At 38.7% G+C, this 12,699-nt stretch overlaps 1 pseudogene; it reads left to right on the plus strand.

Moving 5' to 3' along the window:
• LOC105052619 (probable serine/threonine-protein kinase PBL23) lies at positions 1-12,021 on the plus strand (annotated as a pseudogene).
• The last annotated feature ends 678 nt before the right edge of the window (positions 12,022-12,699 follow it).

Consider the following 12,699-nt stretch of genomic DNA (forward strand, 5'->3'; position numbering starts at 1 on the left):
ATGAGGAAGAAGCCAAAGAGGAGAGAAAATGGACTTAAATCCTTTGTTAGTAATATGTCCTTTAGATCCAGTATGTACTTTCTTCTTTGCTTTTTATGTTTCATGGTTTTATTTGTAGCTTTTATCTTATAAAGACTATAATTATCACGATCAAGATGATAACATGATAACTTTTTTTCCTTTTCCGGTTTCAATAAGCTGAGATATGCTGATATTGATGTTGAAATTTAGATTTTCTTATAGTCTGAATTCTGAAGGATAATTTTCATATTTGCACCAACTATTAGTTTTATTTGATGTGGCAGTTCCTGTAGAATTTTTGAGAAGTGCAGTGCTCCCAATCAATATTTCTTCCATGTCACGTTTTGGTGCTATATTAGGATAGAGTTAGCTTGCAATAATGGAGGTGCATCAATAAAAAAGGTTTATTAAGCATGAGTTTATAATTGATTTTTATTTTCTGATGATTGAATCATATCATACATACAAAGCACACCTCTCAAAAAGACGTGGATTGAAAATTACCTGATGATTTAATTGTATTCACAATCAAGTATTCCTTAGATGAGAAGGGGAAATTTACGCAATATAAGGCAATACCTTATGATACAACCATTCTACCTAAGAGAGTCTTTACCAAGTGGTAGGACACGCATGAAAAAAATCCCCCACCTAGCGTGATCCTGAACTCAACTTTAGAAAGCCTTTGCTTAACAATTCTTCAAGGAAGATGATGAACAAAATCAAAAGAGCACCATAGTTGCTTGTTAATATTGCTTCAGCCCTCTAATAGTCTTTGAAAATGGCGTTGGTTAGATCTATTGGATGTTATACTTTCTTTGTCCTTTATTTCGAAGAAATAATGGAATGAAAACTTTCCTCCAGTTTTAGGATCAATTTCTATGGTCATTTTGTTGAACCAAACCAATTACACTTCTTCCAGTTCAGATACATTTTCTCTTTTCTAAGGAAACCAAGAATTGTACATCTGCAGATAGTGACAAGCATAGGTCTGCAGCTGAGGAGATTTTGCGGATTGGCAATGAAAATATTGCAGCCCAGATATTCAGATTCCATGAATTGGCAGCAGCAAACAAAAACTTCAGTCCTTTGGACTTAGTTGGCGAAGGTGGATTTGGAAGTGTATAAATGACACCTTGAGGGCACGATGGAAGCAACGCCATTTCTAGTTATCTTTCTTCTTCTACAGACTAGAAAAGGAGCTGATCTAATTTTCAGTTTACCTTCCTCAGGTTGTAGCAGTTAAGCAGCCCATATAGGAATGGATGTCAGGGAAACAGAGTTCATTGTTGAAGGACTAATGCTGAGTCTTTACCACCAGAATCTTGTTAACCTGCTTGGGTACCGTGCTAATGGTGACCAAAGTATTCTAGTGTATGAATATATGCCACTGGGTTCATTAGAGGATTGTCTTTTTGGTATAATACAAGAGACTGTCTTTTTGTCATCCAACGAAGATTTCTCTAGTTAACCTTTTAGTTTTGTTTGATTGCCTACAGATTTATCACCCAATAGGAAGCCACTGGATTGGTATTGTAGCAGCCCGGTTATCTGGGCCTGTAGCCCAGACGGCCCAACAACAACAAAAAAAAAAAAAAAAAAAAAAAAAAAAAAAAAAAAACCAGAGAAGGAGGAAGACTCCTAGCCGGAGTCTTCTTCCTTCACGATTCCGGCAATTTCGGACTCAAAGAGTCCGGCTAGGGTAGGAAACCTCCACTATAAGATCCCCCGACCTTCCTTTAGGAAATTACAACCAAAAATTTTGAGAAAAATCGAGGGTTTTGAGAAACTTTCTCAAAGGTTACCGTGGGGGGGTTGATCGGAAGAAAGAGGAGTCGTCGGAGCTTTCTTTGGATGGCGAAACCAGGTATTTCCCTTTCTCCTTGTTATTCTCCGGTCACCGGTGTTTGGAAGCCGGCAAGGAGCCGGTTCGGGCTCAACAGGGATACCCTGTTTTTGTGATTTTCTTCCTTCCCTGCCGCCGGCAACAAGGAGGGTGACACTGCCGCCGACACGGTAGCATTGCCGGCGTCGGAACGTTGCCGGGGAAGGTGGCTGGGGATGTTCTCTGGGTTGGGATATGGGGAGAGGTTCGAATGGGGGCTCGGGTCCCTGTTTTCGAACGTAAGGAGAGAAGAAGAAGAAGCATCTTCTCTCTTCTTTAATAAAAAAAAATATATATATAAAATATATATATATATATATATATAAATAAATATATATATATATATATATATATAAAAGGTGGAGGAACATGGGTATGAGTCAGATGACCTTAAAATATATAGAAAATTTATTTGGTTAAATCAATTTATTTTGTTTGATAGGAGAGCAGTCTAACGATCAGGGAGACAACGAGTAGGACTTGATTTTCGGACTATAAGGTTGTGAATTTGAATTCCCAATTATTGAGGTAAGAATCCTGTACATGATCATCGCTAAATTTATGTTATTTATTTGTTAATCTTATATGTTGAAATTGCAATATTGAAATTATAATCGATGAATTTTCCATACTTTAGACGTTGAGATATGGCTTATATGAATATTTTTTTTGAGTATATTATGAAAGAATTTTTATGATTGATGGTATGAATCTTTTGGACATGAATCATCAACTTATTCATTCTGTAAATTGAAATAATTCGATAAAATTCATAATTGAATGAAAAGGGTATGTTTTGGACTAACCTCGACATATGAATCAGCCGGCCAAGAGCTTATGCCTGGGACAGCCCGCCAGGAGCTTATGCCTGGGACAGCCCCCACTGGCTTACAGGTGGATCAGCCGGCCAGGAGCTCATGCCTGGGACAGCCCGCCAGGAGCTTATGCCTGGGACAGCCTCTCACGGGCTTTCGTACGTGGGACAGCCGGCCAGGAGCTCATCTTGGGACAGCCTTGAAAGGCTTTTATGAAAGAATAATTGGATTGGAAAGAGATTGAGGTATGGTCTGGGTTAGTCCAAAGCCAAAAAAGGGTTGAAATATTGACAGATCAAAAATATGATAAGATACAATATTTAATATGAAATTCAACAATGAATGAAGATTCCACCTGATGATGTATGATGATACATATGCATATTTGTGATATTATTCTAGTTATTGTATACCTAGAAGATTTCTTAATTGCATTGGTTTTAGAAATATTAATTCTATTTACTGGCTTGATGTACATGTGCAGTGATTCTTACTGAGTTGGAGAAGCTCATATTTTTCTTCTTATTTTTTTCAGACTCACAGGAAACTTAGATTGGATGGTTTGGGCGAGAGCAAATGAGGACTGAAGTCTTTAGTAATTTAGTTAGTTTAAATTCTCTGATGCCAAAGAACATTTGAATAGTTGTATTGAACAAGATTGCATTTGATTTGAAGTTGTGACATTGGTTGATTGATTTGGTATTTAATTAGTTATTTAAAATTTTGAAGTGTTAAAATTTTAGGCCTTACATGATCCTAGGGTGCTGCTCTAGGGTTTGTGTGGCCGTGTCATGTGCCCAACTCAGGTATTGGGTTTGGGGCGTGACAGAGTGGTATCAGAGCCTAGGTTTAGGAATCCTAAGGTTTATTTTAGAGAGAGAGTATATGGGTAGATTTTTAGATGAAAATTGACTAATACGAAACATTATTCTTAAATTCTTGACTAAAGTGAAACTGTGTAGGTTGTCATGGCAAGAGGGACTGAGCGTGGGCGAAATCGGAGACCTACTCGTTTTGCAGATGGCTCTAATGCTTGGGAGCCAGCTACACCACAAGAAAATGCTCCACCCTTATCGGATGATGAAGCACCACAACAAGAACATCCTACTGAGCCTGCTGAGGTCACTCCCGGGGAAAAAACTCCAGGAGAACCTGAAATTCAACCTGGGGAACAAATTACTACAGCTCAGTTAATGCAAGTACTGGTTCAACAACAAGTGGCTGCAAGGGAAGATATGAGGAGGATATTGGAGGTGCAACAGGGACACCAACAGCAGATCATACAACAAATATTTCAGGAGCGGCAGTCCCAGCAACAACAAGGAGCGGGAAATCAGTATGAACGTCGAATCAATTTATTAGACTTCAAAAAATATGCACCACCGGCATTCTCAGGGACCTCAGATCCTATGGAAGCTGAAAGCTGGCTAAAAGCAATAGAGAAAATTTTCCACGCTTTGAGATGTCCTGCTGAAGACAAGGTCACCTTTGCCACATTTATGTTACAAGGTGAGGCAGCCGATTGGTGGGAGATGAAAATTGGAAAGCTTGGGCCAAATGATGTACCTTTTACATGGAAAGAATTTAGAAAGGTTTTCTATGAAAAGTATTTTCCCCAGAGTATCCGACTCCAGAAATTTCGAGAGTTCGATCGTCTGGTGCAGGGCCATATGACAGTTGCTCAATATGCAGCCAAATTTGAAGAATTGTCGAGATACGCCCCTGCATTGATAGCTGAAGAAAATGTTCGAGCCAGAAAATTTGAGAATGGATTAAGGGATAGAATCCAACAGTTGGTGACTGTCTTTGAGCTGCCCACTTATAAAGAAGTCGTAAACAAATGCTTAATAATAGAAAAAGGACTCAATGATGCTCAAGCAGCAAGAGAGAAAAGTATGAAGAAAAGGGATCGAGCAACTGATTCTCAAGGTCAAAGTAGTAGGGCGTTCAAGCCAAAAACCCCAAAACCAAGCCAGTCTGCAGTTGAAAGTAAAACTCAATATCAGGGGAGCATTATATGTTATAGATGTGGAGGATCCCATCTTAAACAAGATTGCACATGGCCTGGGGGACAATGTTACAAATGTGGACGAGATGGCCATAAAGCAGTTGTATGCCGCAATGGAGGAGAATCTCAGAGACAGCAGATGCCTCAAAATTATCAGAATACCCCCGCTAATCGAGCACCCCAAGATGTACAAAGACAAGATGCGGGACAACAAAAATCAAAGACCCAAGGACGAGTCTATGCACTTACACAACAGGATGCTAATGCTTCTAACTCAGTGGTGACAGGTACTGAATCGATCTCTTAAAAATTCTTTTATATATATGTCATGAATTATTATATGCTTAGATATATAAGGACATATAGCACTGAATGATAAATGAATATCTGACAGGTATGATTAAAATTGCATCCAACAATGTCTATGCTCTATTTGATCCTGGAGCTACCCACTCCTTTATAGCAACTAGTTTTATTAAGAAGAATAAAGAGATGTCTCCTACACCTTTAGAAAATAATCTCTGTGTCTGTACACCAAGTGGAGAGGTGATCTTGGTAAATTCAATTTGCAAAGATTGTGTGCTAAGTATCGAGGATAGGGAGATGAAAGCAGACTTATTAGTCTTAGAGATGAAGGACTTTGATCTAATCTTGGGGATGGATTGGTTAGCAGCATATCATGCTACAGTTGACTGCTTCCAAAAGACAATAATGTTTCAAATTCCAGAACAGTCAGAGTTTAGTTTTAAGAGCACTAAACCCTTCTTTCACCAGAAGTTCATCTCAGCTATTCATGCTCAGAAATTTCTTAGAAAAAGATGTGAAGGATTTCTAGCCACTGTATTAGAAACTCAGAATGAAAAACTCAAGTTAGAGGATATCCCTATTGTGAAGGAATTTTCTGATGTTTTTACTGATGACCTACCTGGACTACCTCCTGATCGAGAGATTGAATTTTCTATTGACCTGATCCCTGGTACGAGTTCAGTTTCTAAAGCTCCTTATCGAATGGCTCCAGCAGAATTGAAGGAATTACAAAAACAATTGCAAGAGTTGTTGGACAAAGGATTCATTAGACCTAGTGTGTCACCTTGGGGAGCTCCAGTACTTTTTGTAAAGAAGAAAGATGGTAGCCTTCGGCTTTGCATAGACTACCGAGAATTAAACAAGGTAACAGTGCGAAACAAATATCCTTTACCACGAATTGATGACTTGTTTGATCAGTTGCAAGGAGCTCAAGTTTTCTCAAAAATTGATCTTCGTTCTGGTTACCATCAGTTGAAGATACAGTCGGGAGACATATCAAAAACAGCCTTTCGGACTAGATATGGGCATTATGAGTTTTTGGTCATGCCATTTGGTCTGACCAATGCACCGGCAGCCTTTATGGATCTTATGAATCGAGTGTTTGCATCATACTTGGATCGATTTGTAGTTGTATTTATTGATGATATTTTAATTTACTCGAAAAGCTCACTCGAGCATGAAGAACATTTGAGGACTGTATTAGAAACTCTGAGGGAAAAGAAGCTGTATGCAAAGCTACAAAAATGTGAATTTTGGATGAGCAGTGTTACTTTTCTCGGGCATGTCATCTCCAAGGAGGGTGTCTCAGTTGACCCAAGGAAAGTGGAGGCAGTAGTTGACTGGAGCCGACCCACTAACGTATCAGAGATACGCAGCTTTTTGGGATTAGCTGGCTATTATCGAAGGTTTGTGGAAGGTTTCTCTAGTATTGCTATGCCTCTATCTCGTCTAACACAGAAACAAGTAAAATTTGAATGGACAGACGAATGTGAGCAAAGCTTCCAAGAGTTAAAAAGACGATTGGTGACTGCTCCAATCTTAACCATTCCATCTGGGACAGAGGGTTTCACTATCTATAGCAATGCTTCTCGTAAAGGTCTCGGTTGTGTTTTGATGCAAAAAGGAAAGGTGATAGCTTATGCCTCTCGACAACTGAAGTTATATGAGCGGAATTATCCTACTCATGACTTAGAATTAGCAGCTGTAGTTTTTGCTTTAAAAATATGGAGGCATTACTTATATGGGGAGCATTGCGAGATTTTCACAGATCATAAAAGTTTAAAATATATCTTTACTCAGAAGGAGTTAAATATGAGACAAAGAAGGTGGCTGGAACTACTGAAGGACTATGACGTGACAATAAATTACCATCCCGGGAAAGCAAATGTTGTAGCCGATGCTCTAAGTAGAAAATTTTCTGGTGAATTGGCTGCTCTAATTACCTCACAAAAATCTATATTGCTGGATTTGGAGAAATCAGGAATTGAAATACGACCGCATGATTCTCAAGTTCAGCTTGCAAATCTTGTACTACAGCCTACTTTGATTGAAAAGATTAAAGCAGCTCAAAAGGAGGATTCAGAGTTACAAAAGGTCATAAATGTAGTGAAATCCGGTATACAGACAAAATTTTGGATACATGAGGATGGGTCATTGAGATTTGATAACAGACTATGTGTTCCCAAGATTTCAGGATTAAGAGACGAGATCCTAGAGGAAGCTCACTGTTCGGCTTACACTATGCATCCTAGAAGCACAAAGATGTATCAAGATTTGAAAAGAAATTTTTGGTGGTCTGGTATGAAAAGGGATATTGCACAATTTGTAGCCCAATGTTTGGTATGTCAACAAGTAAAAGCTGAACATCAAAGACCAGCAGGACCACTGCAGTCTCTTCTTATCCCTCAGTGGAAATGGGAGCATATTACTATGGATTTTGTGACTGGATTACCTAAAACATTTCGAAATAATAATGCCGTATGGGTAATTGTTGATCGATTGACGAAATCAGCACACTTCTTACCCTTTCGGATTGGTCTCTCCTTAGAAAGATTGGCAGGCTTATATATAGAGCAGATTGTACGACTGCATGGAGTACCAGTTACTATTGTGTCAGATCGAGATAGTAGATTTGTTTCGCAGTTTTGGAAGAGTCTTCATAAAGCTCTTGGAACCAAGTTAAATTTCAGTACAGCTTTTCATCCTCAAACTGACGGACAATCAGAACGAACCATACAGATCCTAGAGGATATGTTAAGGGCTTGTGTCATGGACTTAGGCGGAGCATGGGATAATCACTTATCATTGGTTGAGTTCGCTTATAATAATAGTTACCAAGCAAGCATTCAGATGGCTCCTTTCGAGGCATTATATGGAAGAAAATGTAGATCGCCCATTTGTTGGGATGAGGTGGGGGAAAGAAAACTGTTGGGACCAGAAATAGTGCAGCAGACAGTGGAAAAAGTACACATGATTCAGGAACGACTTCGTACGGCTCAGAGCAGGCAAAAGAGTTATACTGATAATAGAAGAAGGGAGCTGGAATTTCATGTAGGCAATCATGTTTTTCTGAGAATTTCTCCCACTAAAGGTGTAATGAGATTTGGAGTTCGTGGTAAGTTGAGTCCAAGGTATATTGGCCCTTTTGAAATTTTAGACAGGATTGGAGAGGTTGCATATCGATTAGCATTACCGCCGACTTTATCTGGTGTTCATGATGTGTTTCATATATCGATGTTGAGGAAGTATATTCCAAATCCAAGTCATGTCGTGAGTTATGAACCTTTGCGTCTTCAGAAGGATATGACTTATGAAGAATATCCAGTACGGATTGTTGACAAGAAAGATCAGGTGTTACGACATCGAATTATTCCTTATGTGAAGATCCAATGGAGCAATCATAGCGAGAGAGAGGCTACATGGGAACTCGAGACAGAAATGAAGATCAAGTATCCACAACTTTTTGAAAACTCAGGTATGTAAATTTCGAGGACGAAATTTTTTTTAAGGGGGGGAGATTGTAGCAGCCCGGTTATCTGGGCCTGTAGCCCAGACGGCCCAACAACAAAAAAAAAAAAAAAAAAAAAAAAAAAAAACAGAGAAGGAGGAAGACTCCTAGCCGGAGTCTTCTTCCTTCACGATTCTGGCAATTTCGGACTCAAAGAGTCCGACTAGGGTAGGAAACCTCCACTATAAGATCCCCCGACCTTCCTTTAGGAAATTACAACCAAAAATTTTGAGAAAAATCGAAGGTTTTGAGAAACTTTCTCAAAGGTTACCGTGGGGGGGTTGATCGGAAGAAAGAGGAGTCGTCGGAGCTTTCTTTGGACGGTGGAACCAGGTATTTCCCTTTCTCCTTGTTATTCTCCGGTCACCGGTGTTTGGAAGCCGGCAAGGAGCCGGTTCGGGCTCAACAGGGATACCCTGTTTTTGTGATTTTCTTCCTTCCCTGCCGCCGGCAACAAGGAGGGTGACACTGCCGCCGACACGGTAGCATTGCCGGCGTCGGAACGTTGCCGGGGAAGGTGGCTGGGGGTGTTCTCTGGGTCGGGATATGGGGAGAGGTTCGAATGGGGGCTCGGGTCCCTGTTTTCGAACGTAAGGAGAGAAGAAGAAGAAGCATCTTCTCTCTTCTTTAATAAAAAATATATATATATAATATATATATATATATATATATAAATAAATATATATATATATATATAAAAGGTGGGGAACATGGGTATGAGTCAGATGACCTTAAAATATATAGAAAATTTATTTGGTTAAATCAATTTATTTTGTTTGATAGGAGAGCAGTCTAACGATCAGGGAGACAACGAGTAGGACTTGATTTTCGGACTATAAGGTTGTGAATTTGAATTCCCAATTATTGAGGTAAGAATCCTGTACATGATCATCGCTAAATTTATGTTATTTATTTGTTAATCTTATATGTTGAAATTGCAATATTGAAATTATAATCGATGAATTTTCCATGCTTTAGACGTTGAGATATGGCTTATATGAATATTTTTTTTGAGTATATTATGAAAGAATTTTTATGATTGATGGTATGAATCTTATGGACATGAATCATCAACTTATTCATTCTGTAAATTGAAATAATTCGATAAAATTCATAATTGAATGAAAAGGGTATGTTTTGGACTAACCTCGACATATGAATCAGCCGGCCAGGAGCTTATGCCTGGGACAGCCCGCCAGGAGCTTATGCCTGGGACAGCCCCCACTGGCTTACAGATGGATCAGCCGGCCAGGAGCTCATGCCTGGGACAGCCCGCCAGGAGCTTATGCCTGGGACAGCCTCTCACGGGCTTTCGTACGTGGGACAGCCGGCCAGGAGCTCATCCTGGGACAGCCTTGAAAGGCTTTTATGAAAGAATAATTGGATTGGAAAGAGATTGAGGTATGGTCTGGGTTAGTCCAAAGCCAAAAAAGGATTGAAATATTGACAGATCAAAAATATGATACGATACAATATTTAATATGAAATTCAACAATGAATGAAGATTCCACCTGATGATGTATGATGATACATATGCATATTTGTGATATTATTCTAGTTATTGTATACCTAGAAGATTTCTTAATTGCATTGGTTTTAGAAATATTAATTCTATTTACTGGCTTGATGTACATGTGCAGTGATTCTTACTGAGTTGGAGAAGCTCATATTTTTCTTCTTATTTTTTTCAGACTCACAGGAAACTTAGATTGGATGGTTTGGGCGAGAGCAAATGAGGACTGAAGTCTTTAGTAATTTAGTTAGTTTAAATTCTCTGATGCCAAAGAACATTTGAATAGTTGTATTGAACAAGATTGCATTTGATTTGAAGTTGTGACATTGGTTGATTGATTTGGTATTTAATTAGTTATTTAAAATTTTGAAGTGTTAAAATTTTAGGCCTTACATGATCCTAGGGTGCTGCTCTAGGGTTTGTGTGGCCGTGTCATGTGCCCAACTCAGGTATTGGGTTTGGGGCGTGACAGGTATATAAGAATGAAAATAGCAGTGGGTGCTGCCAAAGGCCACGAGTCCTTGCATGATATGGCAAACCCACCTGTGATTTACCGTGATTTTAAAGAATCAAATATACTTCTCAACGAAGATTACAACCCAAAGTAGTCTGATTTTGGCCTAACTTAGCTTGGTCCAGTTGGAGATATCAGCCATGTTTCTACATGAGTGATGGGTATGTACGGCTACTGTGCTCCAGAGTATGCATTGATAGGCAAGTTAACAAAGATGTCAGACGTACGTATGTAGTTTTGGGATTGTGTTCTTGGAGCTCGTTCCTGGAAGGAGGGCTAGAGACATCACAAAACCACCGCATGAGCAACACCTTGTTCATTGGGTATGTCAAGCGATCTGATATTACCTCATTGGGCTTATGAAATATGCATTACATACATTTTAATATAGAAAGGTAAAATGTACTTCTGTTTAGTGCAGTCAATCACCCAGTTAAGCTTGTGTATTTAAACATTTATAAACCATGAGAGGTAAGGTAGTACCATTCTACTTCAACTAATCAAAAGATACTTTAAGACAAAGAAGAAGACTGTGAAGCCTGTTCATATCAAGGCCAGATTGGAATACTGACTACTTAGCTAATCTTAGCTTGATTTCAGCTGATGCTCACAGAGGCACTAGATTCTCTCTTTTTTGAGATTTTTTTTGTTTTGGATAAAAGAGGCGCTAGATTCTTAAAAAGCTTTTTATTGTTACAACTTAAAAATCCACTCGTTTCCACCAGTACCCTGTGATTCAACCGTGTTTAATCATCAAAAAAAGAAAAAAGAAAGAAAACTAGATAATATTCTGTCTTAAGAAAACCACGTGAGCCATGACACCAGTCAGAGCTTTTCTTGATAACTTGATGCATGATTCTATCTTGAATGCAACATCATAATGTGAATACTCTAACTAATTATGACAATCTCTCTCCCCCTCTCTCTGCATATTTGATAGATTCGTTTGTGTATGCATATATCTATACCCATACGTATCTTCATGTGCACACAGTATAACACAACTTCGAGAACAAGTAAACTTCGAGAACAAGTAATTATAAAGCAGACTTTGCCAACAGAATCCAGTTAAGAAACAAAGACAGGAAAAATTAAAAAGTCTTGTCTGTCTTATATTGTTTCCTTTGTTAAAAGTAACTTACAATTATATTTCTGCTAATGGCTTCAATTTAACAGTTTGAGTTGTCTACCTCGACCATGTACATGATATCGTCTTTTGTTACAGTTGTGCGGGTAGAATCACTCTTTAGAGATGAGAGGAAGCACGTATAAACCCACTGCTTCAAGGGAAATTTCCCGTAAAAGGTTTCTACCAAGCTCAAGAGAAAGCAAGCACTCGCCCACTAATTAGTGATGGTGTAACTGCTCTCCAGCTTCTGATTAATCCAAGCAAGGATCCTGCAGGAGACTGTGAGGACACAATCCCCAAGAAATCGCTTTCTTCCGATTAACAGACAGATAGATTGCTGGAACTAACGATGTCCTAATATAGCAAAGAAAATCAAAAAACAATGAGAAAAGCTGTTCTCCATGGAAATAAGAATTTAAAGCAGGTGTTCATATTACTTCATCAATTCTAGCCACGCATGCATGAGACCAGAATACAGATTTAGCAGCTCACAAAGGAACTTCCAGAACCAGTCGCCTTTTTGTCACTAGCATGTTCTACTTGGTGCTGCATGTGGTTTTGATCTTACGATGCAAAATTTAACACATCCATGTGGCTTTGATCTTACAATGCAAGATTTAACAAATCCAAGTTATACATAAAGTATTTTAGATAACGGAGGTGATGTGGTGCTCCTTAATCATTTTTTATAGAGAAGGTGGGAAACGTCCGAACCACTCATTAGACAGGGATAATTAGGAAATTTCCATTTCAGCGGGTCACCAAACCGGTTAATTCATAGTATTTTATTATTGTTCTGAAAAACGATATTTTTCAGCGAAACTTTGTAGACTAAGCTTTTACAGTCTACTAATTCAATTTCAGTTTTTCAAAAAAAAAAAAAATCCCGCTAAAATTTCAATAGGTGAGTACCTCAAGTTCTAATGTTAAGAATTTGCATGACAAGTTTAGTTTTACTCTCCACAAAGATGTAATAATAACCCGTATTCAGAATAGTTTG

Source organism: Elaeis guineensis, chromosome 2 (genome assembly GCF_000442705.2).
Source record: "Elaeis guineensis isolate ETL-2024a chromosome 2, EG11, whole genome shotgun sequence".
In the NCBI taxonomy this organism is placed as follows: domain Eukaryota; kingdom Viridiplantae; phylum Streptophyta; class Magnoliopsida; order Arecales; family Arecaceae; genus Elaeis; species Elaeis guineensis.